The following is a 5,881-nucleotide window of genomic DNA, read 5'->3' as shown; positions in this document are numbered from 1 at the left end:
GGTGGCCTGGCTGACTGTAAATTCTAACCGCCAACCGTAATTTTTTTCGTTTTGACTTTTTGTATAGTTCAGTTGGTGTCTGTTCTTTAAAGTGTAACTGAAGAACTTTCCTCAGTTCATCCAGTGAAATTTTCTCCTTCCCATCTAGATAACTTGTAGATGGGTACCTGGTGTAATTGCCCTAATCGCATCATCCACTATTTCCTGGTCTGTGTGGCCTTTAGCAAGACCTGCGTCATAATTTGGTTAAGTTTTTGTATGTAAGGTAGTATCTCATTAACCACTTGTTAGAATGGATTGAAACTTCACACTCTTATTCACTGTGATAAACTTACTTACATTGCACAGGTCCCGTAACTTAAATTTTGCATTTGTACAAAAGCATGCCCCTTTTTCAACTTAGCAATTTTTTGTTAAGTTTTGTATGTAAGCTGGTATCTCAGTACCCACCAATGGAAATGATTTGAAATTTCACACACATCCTAACATGCAGTGCATAAGTTCCATAACACAACTTTATATTTTTACAAAATTATGCCCCGTTTTAGACATAGCAATTTTTGGTTAAGTTTTTAGCTCACATGAGCCAAAGGCTCAGGGTGAGCTATTGTGATCATTCATCGTCCTTCGTCTGTCCGTAAACTTTTACTTTAAACGACATCCCCTCATAAACCGCTAGGCCAATTTCATCCAAACTTCACAGGAGTGTTCCTTGGGTGCAGCTCTACAAAAACTATTCAAAGAATTAAATTCCATGCAGAACTCTGGTTTCCATGGCAACCGAAAGGAAAAACTTTAAAAATCTTCTTCTCAAAAACCAGAAGCCCTAGAGCTTAGATATTTGACATCTAGCATTGCCTAGTGGACCTCTACTAAAGTTGTTCAAATCATGACCCCGGGGTCAAAATTGACCCCGCCCGGGGGTCACTATGATTTACATAGGAATAATCTTAAAAATCTTCTTCTCAAAAACCAGAAGCCTAGAGCTTAGATATTGACATCTAGCATTGCCTAGTGGACCTCTACTAAAGTTGTTCAAATCATGACCCCGGGGTCAAAATTGACCCCGCCCAGGGGTCACTTGATGTTACAATTCTAGGAAAATCTTCAATTTTTTAAAAAAAATAACCAGAAGGCCTAGAGCTTAGATATCTGACTTGTAGCATTGCCTAGTGGACCTCTACAAAATTTGTTCAAATCATGACCCCCGGGGTCAAAATTGACCCTGCCCCAGGGGTCACTTGATTTTACATAGGAAAATCTTCAAAATTTTTCTAAAAATAAACCAGAAGGCCTAGATCTTAGATATTTGACATATAGCATTGCCTAGTAGACTTCTACAAAATTGTTCAAATCATGACCCCCAGGGTTAAATTGACCCCGCCCCATGGGGTTACTTGATTGTACATAGAAAAATCTTCAAAATTTTCTAAAAATAAACCAGAAGGCGTAGAGCTTAGATATTTGACATGTAGCATTGCCTAGTGAACCTCTACAAAATTTGTTGAAATCTTGACCCCCAGGGTCAAATTGACACAGCCCCAGGGGTTACTTGATTGTACATAGGGAAATCTTCATAAATTTGCTAAAAATAAACCAGAAGGCCTAGATCGTAGATATTTGATATGTAATATTGCCTAGTAGACTTCTACAAACTTTGTTCAAATCATAACCCCCGGGTAAAATTGGCCCCGCTCCAGGGGTTACTTGATTGTACATTGGAAAATCTTCCAAAAAATTTCTACAAATCATCAGTTTGACATTTGAAACATGTAGCTCATATTACTCAGGTGAGTGCTCCAGGGTCAACATGACCCTCTTGTTGTATGTAAGCTGGTATCTCACTACTCACTCATTGGAATGGATTGAAACTTAACACACTTGTTCTATGTGATGATCTGACATGCATTTTACAGGTTCCATAAACCTGTTATGCATTTTTACAAAGTTATGCCCATTTTTTTGACTTAGCCATTTTTGGGTAAGTTTTAAGCTGGTAGCTCAGTACCCACTTATGGGAATGTATTGAACTTCACACACTTATGCACTGTGGTGAGTTGACATTCATTTTACAGGTTACAGAACCATGTTTTGCATTTTTACAAAACTATGCCCCTTTTTCAACATTCATATTTATTCAATTGACAAGGTTGTTGAATAATACAGCGTTGCTGTCTTCCGACAGCTCTTGGTTTGTTTTTTTGGCCTTAAGTAAAGAAGTGGATGAAATTGGGAGCAGAATTTCATTGTACATGTATGGCTCCAAAAATACTAGATCAGAATGATGTCAACATAACCGTGTTTTTTATAAGAACATTCCTCTGAATAATTTATGAGTGCATAGACTTCTAGTAAGTTATTCTGCATAATATCTGAGTATGAAATTAAGTCTTATCATTTTGATTCTGTAGTGCCTTTTATATGAAATAGTGGAACAAATGTGATAACCCACATATGAACAAGCTTTATGTGCAGATGACCAAAAAGGAAGGAACTTTTGCTGTGACTATTTTTACCGCAATCATGGCCCTTTGATAGTTTTGCTATATAGAATATAGAGAAAAATCTTGTGTCCAACTCCTCGAACCCTATTGAAGGGATATGCTTGAAAGTTTCACATATGAAGGACCTTGAATTTTAAGGTTACATAAATAATATTCTTTTTCTATGGCTTTTTTTTCTAGAATTATGGCCCTTTCTAAATTTCACAGTATAGACCGTAGTGTAGAAATTTGGTGTGTTCAACTCCTCATACACTTTCTGAATGAATGGGTTCAAAGTTGCTCAGATACACAATCTTTCTTGAATACAATTTGCTTCAAACTGTGAAGATGGTCTGTACTAAAAACTTGGCTATTTAGAAGATGGCACAGTATGTGGGGGTATCTGTGCACACAATGCAAGTTTTACATAGTAGAATTTATAGTCATATTTGTATTACATTCCATAACAGATGTATGTGATAAATGAAAGGTTTCAGTTTGACTGTCCTGTTCGTGGTTGAGATATTGGTGCATGCAGCATGTACATTGCAAACACTGATACAGTGTAACTTCCGAAAACCAAACGACCTCCGGACCAGCCTAAAAGTTCGGTTTTTGGAAGTTTCCGGAATTCAGAAGTTTGAAAGTTTGTAGGCGAAGTGGACTTGGTGCACAAGAGTTATGTTTTCTTACATGTAGGATGAAGGAGATTATTATCCTTTTTTAATTTTACAATTTAATTTTACAATTTAATTAAAAGTAAATAATTAATTAATTGATTAATTAATTACAAACATTAAGGATAATAAATACATAAATAACAAATATAAAAAGAAACAACATATCTTAAGTAATAGCATTTACGCAAATATTTTCCACTTATATTTACCTTTTTTGGAGTTCGGAGTTCGTCATAATTTCATTAATGTTGACAATGTGTAATTTAATCGTTGTAACTAAATGAACTAAAACACCTATCTTTCTTTCGTTCAAACATTAAAAAAGTTTTTTACACTAAGATATTTAATTTATCACGTTTTCATAATATGAATACAAATAAAAGTAATCACTGATTACTTGCTTACTTTTGCATCAAATGATCATTGTGATTATCTAGCGTGTCAAAATAAACGCGGGCTGCTGATAGATAAACAAAAGAACATGTTGACAGCGTTTTTGGATTAACAGGTGAACCCAGCAAAAATTTTGCTGTTCGGTTTTCGAAAGTCAATTTTAGTGTTGAAATATAAACGGTCCTTCAAAAATCGTCCGGTTTTCAGAATTCGGAAGTTCCGGCTTTCAGAAGTTAAAAATAAATAGAAATAAGAACAGAAAAAATCGGGACCTCAGGTTTCGTGCGGTTTTCAAAGGTTTCCGGTTTTCAGAAGGTCCGGTTTTCGGAAGTTACACTGTACAAGTAGAACATTCCTGATTTCACACTTTGAATGTGTATGCAGAAATGTGTATATGTATGAAATATCAGCTTTTTTGTTACAATGCAAAAATAGTTCTCATTTCTCAGACACATTCTGGGTTGTGAACAGAAATATATTGAAATTGAGCAATTTGTTAAACAAAGTTTTAACCACTCTTAATTTATTTAGAATCTTTTAGCCATATATTTGATGTTTAACTGTTTGAGACATATGTATCAGTTTAACAGGCATGTTTAATCTTTGAGAATATAAATCAATGTTATTAAAGATATTGGTTTGTGTCTTTTAAAATCCTACTATAATATATATACTTTTCATTGTTTACCTGATGGGGTACAGTAATTACATGAAAATTTCATAAGTTTATAGCAATAAGGGCTTCTGAAACTGTCGTATTTAGTTTGCATAAACAATAACATACATTTGAAGGGCCATTTAATGAATTGCCGTATTTAGAAGAAGTTGAAATGTGCCTTGATGTAAATGTAAAATTCCACTGACAAAACTGTTGGAAACATGTAGGTGAACCAGGTAAATGAAATCTGTATGTTTTGTATAAGGATTGAATCTCAGTATGGTAACAGTTCTTTACAATATGATATTTAATTTTGATAGCCACTTACTTTCAATGACATTTATGCTGTTATTTTATTTTTTTATATACCGGTATATATATTTCTAAGAGTATTTTTTATATGTACAAAAAAGGAAAGACATATCACTTTTTTATCATTCTATGATAAATTGTCATCAGAATAGAAATCATGTTTTGCATTTTGTTTGGAATGATGGGATAATGGGTGAATTCTTGTCCATTCATATAGGGATTTTGTAATAACTTGGCATAAATGTTCATCATAATGAGACGATGTGTCATGCGCAAGACCTAGACCCCTAGCTCCAAGGTCAAGGTCACACATAGAGGTCAAAGGTTAACATGATCTGTTTCGTGTCCAGTACTTAACTCTGCCATCCATGAAGGGATTTTGAATTAACTTGGCATAAATGTTTACCATAATGAGACCTAGCTCCAAGGTCAGGACTTAGAAATCAAAGGTTAACAGGGTCTGTTTCATGTCTGGTTCATAACTCTGCTATTCATCAAGGGATTTTGAAATTATTTGACATAAATGTTCCCAATAATGAAACAACATGTCATGCACAAATCCCGGATCCCTAGCTCTAAGGTCAAGGTGAAAAGAAATGATTCTTACCTAAACTATTCTAGCATATTTTGCGCAGACAGCTGTAGCATTCATGGGTATGCTTTGGGGGCATTAGTCATCAATAGTGACAGCTCATGTTATTTGTATGTTGAAATCCAGTAACTGATATCTGTGAGTAATAGCCTATTTATGCCCCCAGCATCTACCGATGTGGGAGGCATATAGTGATTGTCCTGTCCATCCATCTGTCCATTCGTTCGTTCGTTTGTTCGTCCGTTCGTTTGTCTGTACGAGATTAACCAAATGGGACCGTTTCGTCTAGCATCAATACCGCTTACAAGAATGAATTGATACTAATACAGATGTAACCTGTGACCATTCCTCATCTTCAAACATCACATGACCTCAGTTTGACCTTGACCTTGACCTCGTTTTGGACTTAGGTTGCTTTGTATCGACAAGGATGCCACCGGGGGCATCAAGCGTTTATTGAACGCAGCTCCTTGTTTGTTAATGTTTTTAAATAATGCTTTAAGTAGGGGCAAAAATCACATTTAGTGATAGCTGTATACAGCTGTTCAGTAGATTTATGATATTCTTGATAGCTAAACTCTTTGATCTTGTTTTGTTAAAGTTCTTGTTCACAAAATGTTTGATTTTTACTTTAATATTAACAAATGAGTTTAACTGATACATAGGAATGAAACTGTGATTAAATCACTATTATGTATTTTGTTCACCTGCTGTGATATGTATGAATTACGCAGATTTTATAACAATAAAGATGTATTTTTGA

At 34.9% G+C, this 5,881-nt stretch overlaps 1 long non-coding RNA gene across 1 annotated transcript; it reads left to right on the top strand.

Annotated features, from left to right (window-relative positions):
• Positions 1 to 1,105: 1,105 nt before the first annotated feature.
• LOC128550334 (uncharacterized) lies at positions 1,106 to 5,881 on the top strand. Its single transcript, XR_008368217.1, has 2 exons — positions 1,106 to 3,048; positions 3,902 to 5,881. It is a non-coding gene; the product is annotated as an uncharacterized LOC128550334 (long non-coding RNA).

Source organism: Mercenaria mercenaria, chromosome 17 (genome assembly GCF_021730395.1).
Source record: "Mercenaria mercenaria strain notata chromosome 17, MADL_Memer_1, whole genome shotgun sequence".
NCBI classification, from domain to species: domain Eukaryota; kingdom Metazoa; phylum Mollusca; class Bivalvia; order Venerida; family Veneridae; genus Mercenaria; species Mercenaria mercenaria.
The sequence above is the reverse complement of the archived record's forward strand: the minus strand, read 5'-3'. Positions and strand labels throughout refer to the sequence as shown.